Raw genomic sequence first — 14,063 nt, 5'->3', positions numbered from 1 at the left:
ACCATACAATACTTGGAATGGAGACATTCGAATGGCAGATTGGAAAGTGGTGTTGTACCACCATTTAGCACACGGAAGAAGCGTCGCCCATTTTTGCAGCCTATCAGCTAAAAAACAATGAAGTAAATGTTCCAATGTTCGATTAAAGACCTTAGATTGGCCATCGAACTGATGGTGCGTCGCCCATTTTTGCAGCCTATCAGCTAAAAAACAATGAAGTAAATGTTCCAATATTCGATTAAGGACCTTAGATTGGCCATCGAACTGATGGTGGTATGCGGTGCTAAGGCAGAGTTTGGTGCCCTGGAGTTTAAAAAACTCTTGCCAAAATTGGCTTAGGAATGTGGGGTCACGATCCGAGACAACTGATTTGGGCATGCCATGGAGGCGAAAGATTTCCTTGATGAAAATGTCCGCAATGGAAGCAGCCGTATATGGATGCTTGATCGGGATAAAGTGCCCATTTTTAGTGAGCCAATCCACTACAACCAAAATTACCGTATGACCATTAGAGGAAGGTAAATCTTTAATGAAATCTAGAGTGATAGCGTGCCATATGCCCTGAGGAATGGGTAGAGGCTGTAAGAACCCGGGTGGGTGAATCTTGTCATTGTTTTTTCGTTGGCATTCGTTGCAAGTAGAGACAAAATTCTTGACATCCTTCCTAATGCCTGGGCAATGAACATTGCGAGAGATTCGGTGATATGTTCGAAGGAATCCAGACTGACCACCCTGAAGTGAAGAGTGAAATTCCTCTAATATCTTGGCACGCCACTGAGATGTAAGAGGAACAAAAACCCGCTCCTTGTAATAAAGTATGCCATTCACAAAAGAGAAACCCTTAGTGCTTGTGTTTAGTGCCTGGACCAATGAAGGCCAAATAGCTTGGACTTGTGGATCCGTAGTGTAGGCAGTTTGCAGGTCCTAAAAACAATTGAAAATAGGTGTTGACAAACCCATTAAAGGTAATAACTCCTGCTGGCGAGAAAGTGCATCTGGAGCCTCGTTTTGAGAACCCGGCTGGTAATCGACCATATAGTTGTACCCAAGAAGTTTGACAAGCCATTTTTGTTGTTGAGGAGTCGTACTACGCTGCTCTAGAAAGTACATGGGCTTATGATCAGTCACTATACGGAACTGTTGGCCAAGTAAATATGGTCTTTAATTTGCACTGCGAACACTATGGCAAGCATTTCTTTGTCATAAATGGAGAGAGAGAGAGATTACGACCTGATAAGGCCTTGCTAAGGTAAGCAATGGGGTGCCCATCTTAACATAAAACAACACCTATACCTATCCCAAAAGCATCTGTTTCCACTACAAAATGATTAGTGAAATCTGGAAGGGCAAGGACCGACGTAGTGGTTAACGCATGCTTGAGGTTGGTGAAGGCAACGAGTGACTCTGGGGTCTAAGAGAAGTTCCCTTGTTGTAACATGTTTGTCAAAGGCTTCGCTATCAATCCGTAGTAGTGAACAAATTTTCGATAATAACCGGTTAAGCCCAAGTATCCCTGGAGACCTTTAAGGGACATTGGTTGAGGCCATTCGTTGATTGCTCGGATCTTCGAATTGTCCACTATCACGCCTTGGCCCGAAATGGAATGGCCCAAGTAATCAATAGTGGTTTGTTCGAAAGAGCATTTGCTCAGCTTGACTCTTATGTTATGAGTAGACAATACTTGAAAAACAGTCTCCAAATAGGAGAGGTGAGTAGTCAAAGAAAGACTATACACAAGGATATCATAAAAAAGAAAATTAAAAAAAAAAACGAGAACAAACTTACATAAGTAAGGGCAAAAAATGGAGTTCATTAGCGCTTGGAACGTGGATGGTGCATTGGAAATGCCGAATGGCATAACCAAAAATTCAAAGTGGCTGTCATGTGTTCGAAAGGCTATTTTTGGGATGTCATCGAAACACATTCGAATTTGATGGTATCTTGACCAAAGGTTAAGCTTAGAGAAAATGGATGCACCATGTAATTTGTCAAGGAGCTCGTCTACAACAAGGATGGGGAAACAGTTTTTAATGGTTGCTGGATTCAAGGCTTTATAATCAATGCAAAGATGCCAGGTTTCATCTCTTTTTTTTTATCATAAGAATGACTCGAGATGAGAAGGAGTTATTACTGTTTTGGATAACCCCTGAGTTGAGGAGGTCTTGTACCTACCTTTCTATTTCAGCTTTTTGAGAATGGGGGTAGTGATAGGGTCGAACATTGATAAGGGTGGTGTTTGGTAATAAGGGTATTTTATGGTCTATTGGTCGTTGTGGTGGGAGGCCGGATGTGATGGAAAAAGGTGTTGGTATCTGGACAGCAGGGACATAATGTGTGGGTAAGTGTTGAGAGGTGGGGAAAGGGACAAATCGCTGGGTGGGGTAATGGAGAATAGGGAATGGGTAGGAAGGGTTGTAGGTTGTATCAAGTGGGAAGGTCGGATGCTGGGTTGAGCCGATACTAAGCCTTGAAGTGTATAGATTGTACCCTGGACATTGAATAACATTGTTTTGTTTTTGAAGTGCCATCCAATAAACCCAAGTGACTGCAACCATTCTGACCCCAAAATAAGGTCATAGCCTGGTATTTCCAAGAGAAGAAATGATCTCGTGAGTGTATAGCCCTCTAGTTGCACATCGACGTTATGAACTTGCAAGGACGAAGAGACCTGTTTGTGAGAGGTCGTGGTGAATTGAACAGGGGTGATTGATTCCATGGGTAATCACATGCGTTTTTGCAACGTTAATGTGGAGTAAATTACAAGCTATGCCGGAGTCAATAAGAACCATAATTGGTTTATTTTGAATGAACCCTTGTAAACGCATTGGCTACCCATGCTACAACCTGGAATGATAATCATGAAACTTTATGGATTCATCCTCCGAACTAGTAGCATCCAATAGCACAATTATAGGGGTTTTACATTTATGTCCTAGAATGTGGGGTTCCGAGCAATGGAAGCATTCCGTTTCCTAATCTTCTCCTGAACCTTTGCTGGGGTTAACCTTTTAAATGGACCGAGAGGGGGTTGTGGGGGTTTAGGGCCTGGAAGAGCTAATGTAATGGTAGTGTTGGGAGGTTGGGAAAAGCTGGAAGGGTAATATTGGCGAGATAATGAAGGGCGAAAAGATCGTTTAGCTTAGTTTTTGTTCTAAAAGATTTTTGCCAATTTTTGAGCCTGATGTAAGGAATCTAGTTCTAATGCTAGGACATCATGACGAATGTCCTCTTTTAAACCTCCTCGAAATACATGCTTCAATTGATTCTTGGTTCAGTCGATTACCCAGCATGAAAGTTTAGTAAACTCCACAATATACTCATCCACTGTTCCTGTTTGTTGAATGTTGGTGAGTTGTGATTCGATATTTGCTCGATCACCACCCCCAAAACGTTGTAGCAACAATTCCACAAAGAGCGCCTAATTATAACGGCCAAATCGTTGTTCAAAACCCGTATCCAAATGGAAGCATCAGCACCAAAGTTACATGCTGCCATAAGGAAAACCATTGTTGAGGAGGGACCTCATAATAGTCGAGGTAACGTTCAGCCATGGCCAACTAACTGTAAAGGTCTTCCCCGTTGAAATGAGGGAGTTCCATTTTTATAGCTTTGAAGTTATGTTAAGGGTGTTGGAAGTTATGTGGTGGTGGATAGGTGTGAATAGTTTAAGCTGGGGTGGGTGAAGGGGCAACATGGAAAGAGTGGGACTGGGATACAATTAGGATGCAATGGGGTGTATGGGTGGGGTGAAAATAAGGTCGAAGGGGTTTGATGTGGCTGAGAAGGGGTGGGCCGACTTGTAATGGTCGTAGGAAATAGGGTGGGCTGGGTTAAGGGAACATAAGTGCGTAGTGGGGCTAAAGGGGGTGGTTGGGCTAGCGTGGAGGATAGGGGGTTAGAAAGGCCCAAACCCAAATAGGAAGTTGTCGATGGGGTGAAAAAAAAGCGAAACGATGGGTGTGGAGTCAGGGTAGAGGAACAGGGATGGGTGGAGGTGACTGTGGGTGGGCAGGTAGTTGTTGGGATAGGAGGGAGGGTGGATTTGAAGAGGCAAAGCTCATCCAGCATTAAAGACTGGAAAGTTGTGAACTGGGATGCCATGGTGCTTTGGAAGGCCACGTTAGAATTGTTCATTTGGTTAAAAGACTTTTGGAACGAGGCTTGTTGGTTTTCCAAAGCCGAGAGGGAATCGCATACATCATTGACCTAGGTACAAAGGTGTTCATGGCGGACATCCAATGCCGCTGGGACGGCTTCGGGATTAGAGCTCAAGGAATAGGTGTTTTTGCCCATTGGATCAATGGGCTCTAATACCAATTGGTACACCCAATCAGTTCAAGAGCTGAAAAAGGTAATAATTGAAAATAGTGCAGGGAAATTTAAAAGAGATAAGGAGAGAAGATGAGGCAAAAGGGGAAGATAAGTCTTTTCATTCATAGCTGCCCACAGAGGCCACAAAACTACATATTTATATTAAGTCAAAAAAAGGAACCCTAGCTCAATGGTAACCGCCAAATGTGGTGTCTTTCCTAGAGCCTGGGGCTTGGGCCTGATAACCAGGTAGGTAATTATTTATATATAAGGGCCGGTCTTGAGAAAGAAGTGTTAGGCCCAAAGGGTAGGTTCTAACAGACAAATGGAGTTTGGACCGTGGTTCTCAACAATGAGGATGGGGTGGTGGTTGTCGCAAGTCACAACTCGTGATTGGGTGGAACCGTGGAGGAGGATGAAAGGAGAGTCAGGTGCCGGAGTGAGGTGATGTTGTGCCGTGGAGGAGGATGGGAAGAGAGTCAGGTGCTGGAGTGAGGTGCCGGAGTAAGGTGGTGCCAAAGCTGTTTGGGACTCTGGGAAGTTGATAGATAGATGATGGCTGGAAAATGATGGAAGTGTGAGACTCTGAATTCTGAAACGAATGGGAAGTTTGAGAGATTGAGACTCTGAATGAAAACAATGAGTAAAAACCTAATCCAATCCAACAGTGAAGATCTTAACATTACTGAGGATCAAATCACAACCGTTAGATTAAATAAGCAACAGGCCGGTTCAGGGGCCAATGATTATATATTTATGAACCTACCCTTCCTTTCCCCACCCCGTTCCATCTCTACCAAATTTGAACCCGCCTCGGACCCGCCCAGACCCGAACATCCATTACCCGCCCCTACCAACGGGTTCAGACCCGTTTTGCCCATTCCCAGTATTTATTTCAGATCTCCTTTTTTTCAACAATTTCAAAATGTTGTTTAATTTTCTTCATTTAAGTTGCTAAAAATGGATTTGTGTGATACTACTCGAAGTACAAAAATTACAATTTTATTGCTATTCTGTGTTAAATTAGCTTGTTTTGGTTGTTGGTATGGTATTGATTCAAAGATTATTGTTTTAGGTGAATGCTGTAGCCAAGGATTTTCTGACATGACATGTTGATGTATTACCGTTTTGCTCTATGTCAATTTTAGTGAGCCTGTGAAAAATAGTGAATTGAGATTTCGATATCTTTGATTACAGGTGTTTGTTTGGAAACTGTAAGTCCAATGAATGCATTTCGTTGTATGAGTGAATATTCTCATTTGTGGTTAATCTCCATCATTGAGTCCAGCTTACTCAAATTGCATGTTAGCTTTTAGTAATGCAGCTCCTCTTACTAAAATTGTATATTAGCTTAGTGGTGTCTTTCCTCCGAATGAACGGTTCAAGGGCTATAGCTTAATAATGCAGCACTTCATCATCATCATGTCAATTCGTAGTGGTTAGAAACCTAGATAATATAACATCTAGATATGTTGCCAAGGCTACGGCCTTCGCTGCTTTTTCCCATGTAACATATTGGCTTGCAACTTTTTGCAGATTATTCATATGGTGAGGAGCAGTATTTAACAAAGATATAGTTATATTAACAATGGAATGAATTGTTAAACGTTGTAGAGTATAATGCTTACATGGTAAAACTCATTGATGGGGGCTGGAACTGGCATACTCAGTAAAATGGTTGTGTTGTGTATTTGTATTAAGATTGTAGAGTGTATTGTGTTTGAAATTTCAGGTGTCTAAAGTGTTAGTAGCATGAAGGTGGTTGTCATTTGGGTTTGGGCTCACGATGACGCTTTTAAAAACTTAAACCTTGTGCTTTGCCAGGTATTCTTTTGGCCTTCATGTTGTTAACGTCAATAAATTCCAGCAGTAGCTTGGTTATGCGTACAGGGATAGTGGAAAGATTTAGTGAATTGGTTGGGCCGTGGCTCGTTGATCTTTTATTGTACTTGAGTTTGTGATTATTAGTTGTTTAGTTTGCATTATTTTATGTGTAATCTTTTTGAGTTTAGATGACATTTTGATTTTCTGGGACAAAGTTGACGAGTTGAGTTAGTTCTTGTTCTTGTTCTTGTCATGGGCTCGCAAAGTAGGTATTGTACGCTGAAATGGATCCATGGTTTGTATACTCGATTGGTTATTGATCGTGTATTAATTGTTCAGTTCTAGTCGTGTTCAAGGGTCTTAAGTTAGTGAGGGCCATATATACCAAGTTCAAAATCAATCATGCAATGTCATGTAAGAACATTAAAAAATGTTGTGATGCATGATAGATTTATAACATCACCACATTTTTGTCTCCATCCTTGTTCAGCAAATGATGTGTCTTCTAATATTTATTCAAAGTGGGACACACTCCGGACCTCAATTTATTATTTTAACAAGTATGACATTGACATGCATATAAACACATCAAACAAAGTGAAAAACGTTGGTGCCTCCAGTAGATGAGAAACTTTGATAATGTTGACAACTCTCATACCGAATGAGATCAGTGTGGATTAGGATTGGAACAAAATACAATAGAGTCCCCTACTTTGTAAAAAGTGCTCTATAAATTGTGGATGCAAATTTCTTCCTCCTTGATCTTGGACAAAATTGCACCTACAAAACAAATAACACCTTAGGTCAAGGCAAAAAGCCTCACGCGCCAATGATGAATGGGGAGGGAGAGAGTTTTGGCCGAAGAACCTGCGATGCCAAAGTTAGAATTTTGAAGGAAAAGTACTTGGAGAAATTTGAGAATTTAGTAAGAGAATTGGAATTGAGTTTAGGAGAGAATGAGGTAGTATTTATAGGGGTCTGGCCGGCCCCTTTAAGAGGAGGATGACTGGCCACTTGGTTGGTATTTTGGGTGAGGTTCATGATTTGTACCTAATTAGGAATAATTGAATAATAAATTAATTAATTAGCTAATTAATAGAATAATTTCCTAATTGTGATTATTTGTTCCCCCTACCCTAGCATTATTCTTTGCTTGCCCATGCAAAGAAATGTCTTTCGATGATTTCTTTCCCTTCTCTGTGCCGTATTGATGTAAGAAAACTTAATTCTCCTTGTCTTCTTTTTGGGTGGTGCTGCCGCGGGGCAGCCGTCGGGGTGGTGTGGCACGTCTTCTGGCAAGGGCCAGGAGTCGGCTTAGCATGGGCCAAGGAGGTGGCGTGGCATGGGCCATGGTTTGGGCTGCCTCGTCTGTGCTGCTTGCCAAAAATAAGGAAACTGCTTGAGTTTGATTTCTCAGTTGCTATAGATGGAGCAGTCGGATGAGTGAACTGTTGAGTGCAAAGTGGCCATTGCCCCATGACCATTCGCTGCCTAGTTGGTTTTCAAGCACTCGATTTTTTGAGCTATATGGCCTTCTCGCACTAGAGAGCTTACCTAGATAGGTGTCAGGGAATTAGTTTACCCTCTCGCACTGTAGAGCAATTGGTTTACCCTCTCGTACTGGAGAGCAATTAGTTTACCCATTCGCACTGGAGAGCTTACGCATATGGGTCTTAGGGAATTGTTTTACCCTCTCGCATTGAAGAGCAATTATTTTACCCTCTCGCATTGGAGAGCAACTAGTTTACCCTCTTGCACTAGAGAGCAATTAGTTTACCCTCTCGCACTGGAGAGCTATTAGTTTACCCTCTCGCACTGGAAAGCTTGGAAGTCATTGTCATGAGTGCATTTAAGGAAAGCTGGACTGCTGGACAACTGAAACAATCCTCAGCCTGTGAGGTCTTGTTTTGGGTATTTGCTTGAGACTTCAAACTGCTTGTGGAACCTGTGTAAGGGTGTAAGTGCAGTGAGCTGCTCCTAAAATTATTGTGCCATCATTAGGTGTTCCGTCATTTTCCATTTTGAGGCTTGGTTGGCACGAGCCACAGGGTAAGATTAGCACGGCTGGGAGCCGTGGTGCAAAATTGGCACGGTTATAAGCCATGGTAATAGATCAACGGCTGCCGGGAGCCGTGGAGCAGGTAGGCATAGCTGTGAAAGCAGAGCTGGGCCTGGCTTAGGCTAGGTTGTGGGCAGCAGGAGGAATTGGACCACTAGGTCTGTAATCCTCGGCTACTAGTGATGTGCTGCTTCAGTATTGAATCGTCTGGAGTGTTGAGAACAAGGCCTGCCCCCGGTTCTTGGTAGTTGGGCTAGTGTGTCATTTTGGTACTCGTTTGCCCCCGGCATGCCATTAAACTGAGCTGCTACCTTTGTCGGAACATAAATAATCTCTGTATTCGACAATCTATGTGGGATAGTCCCGTCTACTCGATCTTGTCATTGAAAGATAACTCACTTAAGTTGGACATGTCTTGTCGAAGCATCTCATTAATAGCTTTATTACGTTGGAAATCGTGCATTCGTTCGGTCAAAAGCCTCTCAACTTCTTCCTGAATTTCTCTTTGTTGGGTAGCGGAGCTCTAGGCTACCTTCGGTCGTCACTTACTGGTCTAGGCTACTCTTCCATGTGTTCGGTTTATCTATGTCGCGGCTGCTGTGCATGTGGTATGTTCCTAACAGGCGAACAAGTAACTCGCAGGCTACTAGTTGAACTTGAGCCGGATTAAGTGACTGCTTCTCTTCGTCCGCTGTACTGCCTACTCCGATGTGAGTTAGAAGATGCTCATTGCGGGCATTGCCACGAATGAACACTTCGCCTTGAAGGTTACTCATGTTGATTATTAGAGTGACCTTAACCATGAGTATATGCTCGTCTGTGGGCTTTAACCGAGAGTGCACACTCCTCCGCATGCTAAAACGAGAGTATACGCTATCTTGGGGGCCAGGTCGAGAGTGTACACTACCAGAACGCTCGGTTCGAGGTTGCTCGAGTGGCTGCTTGCCAGGACACTGCTGGAGAGGTTCTTCGTTTGCCCTTGTCCTACTTTGGGACACCTCGTCAGGGGCACGTTGCATCTCGATTCCCTGCAAGAGCTAATTCACCAAGGTCGTCTGTTGTGCAAGGGCGCTCATCAACTCTATAACTCGTCAAGAAATGTGTTATTCTCCATATAGGTTGGAAGAGCTTGGACAAAATGAGTCTCCTTAAGTAGCAGTGCAGTATACTCCGGGTGCAAGATTTGAGTTGGGAAATATCAAATCTGTGGAGAAATAGGGTGAAAATGCCCCCGGTTCAATTGTCAGCTTAGAAATTTGGAGCCCAGATGGTTGAACCGGTCTTCGACCAGCTTAGGTTGCTTGAGACACCACAGGAGTGGGTTGCAGCATGTGTGCATGTTGAGCCTAGGCTCGGCTCAGAAACACGCTGGGCTCATGCTAGCCTTGGGCCCGCGAGCGCTGGGCTGCTTCTCTTGCCACAGCTGCTTGGGCCTGTGTTACTATGGCAGGCGCTTAGGTTGCTTCTAGCACTTGGGCTTGCTACTGCAAAAGTGGCCTGGGCCTAGGCTTGTGGTTGCCTCACTGCTTGCTGCTCGTTGCTTACCATGGGCTTACTGCCATGGAGCTGGCCCACTCCCCACTGCTATAGTGGTTCCCGTGGCTGCCATGGTGGTGGTGCTCCATGGTGGCAAAGTTGATTATCTTGCCATCGCTTTGAGCCTCATGGATCGTCGTGGTGGGGCTACGTCTCGTCCTCCATCATTTGATCCAGATCTTTGGAATCTAGGAAGTTTCGTTCGTCATGGTTTCCGAATTTCCCATCATTGTATTTTTTTTCTCACCTCTATTCAAAGAATTAAAAAAATATATATAGGAATAAGAAAGTATGAAAAATTTACGAATGAATGGGAAACGAGAAACTTTGAAGGCAAGAGTCTTCTTCGAGCTTATGAATCAAACTCTCAATGAAAACACCAATTTGTGGATGCAAATTTCTTCCTTCTTGATCTTGGACAAAATTGCACCTACAAAACAAAAAACACCTTAGGTCAAGGTCAAGAGCCTCACGCGCCCATGATGAATTTTTTTGGGGCCGGGGGCTTTGGCTGAAGAACCTCCTCCGATGCCAAAGTTAGAATTTTGAAGAAAAAGTATTTGGAGAATTTTGAGAATTTAGCAAGAGAATTGGAATTGAGTTTTGGAGAGAATGAGGGAGTATTTATAGGGGTGTGGTCGGCCCCTTTAGGAGGAGGAGGACCAACCACTTGGTTGGTATTTTGGGCGAGGTTCATGATTTGTAGCTAATTAGAAATAATTGAATAATAAATCAATTAATTAGCTAATTAATATAATAAAAGAGGAATGATTTGGGAGTTACCTTGTGGAGATGATTTGATTAGGATAGATGAAATAGGTTTTGAAATATTACCTATTTTGGGCACTTTTGACTTGGTTGAGGGATGATTGCCTACTACTTGTGCATAGGAATTTAGGTGTGCCTTAAGGGTAATTTTTTCCTTTTAATCCAAAAATTCACATGTCATCTTGTGATTATTTTTGGCTCCACATAAATGATGTAGTCAGTGTAACATTCCATATCGCCTAGGGATGTGGATCATCTATGCCTTATATGTATATTCCCAACTCTACCTAGCACAAGGCCTTTTGGGAGTTCCCTGGCTTCGGGTTCCATTGGAACTCCGAAGTTAAGCGAGTAGTGCACGAAAGCAATCCCATGATGGGTGACCCATTAGGAAGTTCTCGTGTGAGTTCCCAAAAACAAAACCGTGAGGGTGTGGTAGGGGCCTAAAGCGGACAATATTATGCTACGGTGGAGTCGAGCTCGAGATGTGATGGAGGCCCGGGCCGGGATGTGACAATTTGGTATCAGAGCCAATCCCTAGCCGAAAGTGTGCCGACAAGGACGTCGGGCCCCTAAAGGGGGTAGATTGTAACATCCCACATCGCCCAGGGATGTGGATCATCTATGCCTTATATGTATATTCCCATCTCTACCTAGCACAAGGCTTTTTGGGAGCTCACTGGCTTCGGATTCCATCGGAACTCAGAAGTTAAGCGAGGAGTGCGCGAGAGCAATCCCATGATGGGTGACCCATTAGGAAGTTCTCGTGTGAGTTCCCAGAAACAAAACCGTGAAGGTGTGGTAGGGGCCTAAAACGAACAATATCGTGTTACGGTGGAGTTGAGCCCGAGATGTGGTGGGGGCCCGGTCCGGGATGTGACAGTCGGTGTGTTCTTACGCACATATTCTCATCCGAGTACAATGATAAAACAAAGATGGTACTAGGGGCTCAAAGGGACTTGATGAGCAAGTGATTCGATGATTAAAAATATTTTCCGAAAAACCAGCCGCTAATAATTTTGCCATTTTAACATATAGCCACATTCCAATCTTGTACTTAGTTTTTTTTTTTTTTTTTTTCTGACAAAGAGAAATTTTGCATTTCGGTTAGTGTTTTTCCTCCTACAATAATTCCTAGATTATAATCTGCCGAGGATTAGGAAAAGAAAAACAAAAGATGTGTGAATCAAAAAATAAAAAAAAGGTGCGGGGCTGCTATATTAAATTCAAATGCAAAATAGCTCTTTCTTCAACTTAATGAAGAAACCAAATGAAAAGTTAATTTCAATTCTATCTTATTCATTTAAAAATAGAAAAAAAATTACACATAGAGTATACTTTACTTTTAATACTTAATTGTATATTGAGACAACATTTTTTAAACATTACAAAGAGAGACAAAAGTTAATACATGTGAAATATGATATCATTATTTTTTTTTTCCTCAGGAGTGTAGTTACAAAATTACCCTTTAAGTAGAAAAAAAAAATTCACACTTTTATATCTTCATCTATTAAAGCCATGTGGTCTTCCCTACCAATAGAAAATTGACATCTAAATCTTATTTTATTTCTTTTTAGTAAAATAAATTCTTAAAAGCTGGAAGTCTATCAAACAAAAACTAAAGGATTGAACTTCCCCATCAAGCGCCTCTGCAACTTGCTTTCGAATTCCATCATATTTCCTATCTGACTTCGAATTCAATCTTGTTTGCCCAGCACTCACCCTCCACTTTTGAATCGAAAACCGTAGTCTAAGAAGAGAGAAAAAAACTAACGGAAGTTAACTTCTAAATCTCAAAGCCTGCGGCGCCCAAACCTGATTATCTCCCTCTTTCTCTATCTCACATTTTTATTTTCTGGGTGTTGGTAAATTTTGTGGTGATTTCTGAATTAGTGAAAAGATTTACAAAATGAGTAATTGTTAATGACGATAAGAATTGACGGTGGAAGTACAACTCCATTAAATTAATTTTTTTTTCCGTCGACGGTTTAGCATCTCAGTTTTTAAGAATTAAAGATATAAAAGAATATTTAGGTGTCAAATTTCAATTGGTGGGACCACCAGCTGGCTTTTGTGCTGGGAACACCAAAAAATTTCTCCACAGTGAGCTCGCGTTTCTATCTTCTAATGAATTGATATTCAAATTATCGACAAATGGTTTTTGGTTTAGGTTACTATTCAAGCAATAGGCATTGCTGAGAGATCCAATAAATGGTGTGGGTTTATAATCACAATTTTAAAGAAACTTTGGTTGAATTGATTCTGCAAATCTGGTCGAAGACGGGTTGAATTGATTTTGCAAAAATGATCGAGGACAGGTTGAAGTGATTTTGCAAAAATGGTGGGTTGAACTAATTCTGCAAAAATTGTCGATGATTGATTGAACTGATTATGCAAAAATGGTCGAGAATGGATTGAACAGATTCTATAAAAATGGTCGAGACTAATTGAATTGATTCTGCAAAAATGATCGAAGATGGGTTGAACTAATTCTGTAAAAATGGTCGATGACTGGTTGTACTGATTCTACAAAAATGGTAGGTTGAGTTGGAATTGCAAAAATGGTCGAGGACTAATTGAATTGATTCTACAAAATGGTCAAGAACTGATTGAACGGATTATAAAAAAAATGATCGATAACGGGTTGAACTAATTTTGCAAAAATGCTCGAGGACGGGTTGAACTGATTTTGCAAATTGGTCAAAGATAGGTTAAACTGATTCTGCAGAAATAGTCGAGGATGGGTTGAGCTTATGACATATATTAATTTTGTTGGGGTTGTGAGTCGTTGGGTTCTATTAACAGCCATAAGCCTTAGGGGTATATTTGGTATTTTAGAACATCGTTTTCATGTTTTTGGGCTAGGCTTTAGTTGTTTTTATATTTTTGTCTCTCCTTGACATGCTAAAAAATTAGTGGAGTTCCTTGAAATACAGTAAAAGTTTTTGTCTCTCTATATAAAGCTCCCATAAAAGAACTATTGTTGTGAATATTATTTATTATATGTGATTGCGCAAATCCTAGTTATATTGGGTTTTAGATTACTCATTATTCGACTGATTGGAAATCAAGTTACTCCTTCCTTTTGGTTTACTATAAATAAAGGCATGGGCATAAGGAGAATCACACAATCCCTAAGAGCATTTCTAATGGAAGTCCCTATTTAGAGACTCCCAACACCATTTTTGAGTACTCATTTAAGAATTTAAAGGGAATCTTTGTGTCCCTAAAGGAATATTGTCTCTAATGAGAGAGTCCTTATAGTAGAATCCCTAAATTTGAAATTTTTATCATTTTATGTGATAATTTGATTAGGTGCACATATGTTAACTTTTTTTAATTAATTAAAAGCATTAAAATCTTCAATCCAGATTATGGGCTCATTTTCCACTCAAGGTGTACATTTTTTTGTTTATGTTAACATTTTTTAATTGTTAAATAAAAATAATAAAAAATTAATTACAATTTAATTAAAATTATATTCTAATTAGCAAAGGAGTGGGCTCTGCTCTTGCCATGTCATCAGCCAAATTGACAGAAAATTTAACGGAGGTCTGACATT

Source organism: Pyrus communis, chromosome 16, assembly GCF_041283825.1.
Source record: "Pyrus communis isolate YQ-2024b chromosome 16, ASM4128382v1, whole genome shotgun sequence".
NCBI classification, from domain to species: domain Eukaryota; kingdom Viridiplantae; phylum Streptophyta; class Magnoliopsida; order Rosales; family Rosaceae; genus Pyrus; species Pyrus communis.
Note: the sequence above shows the minus strand (reverse complement) of the source record.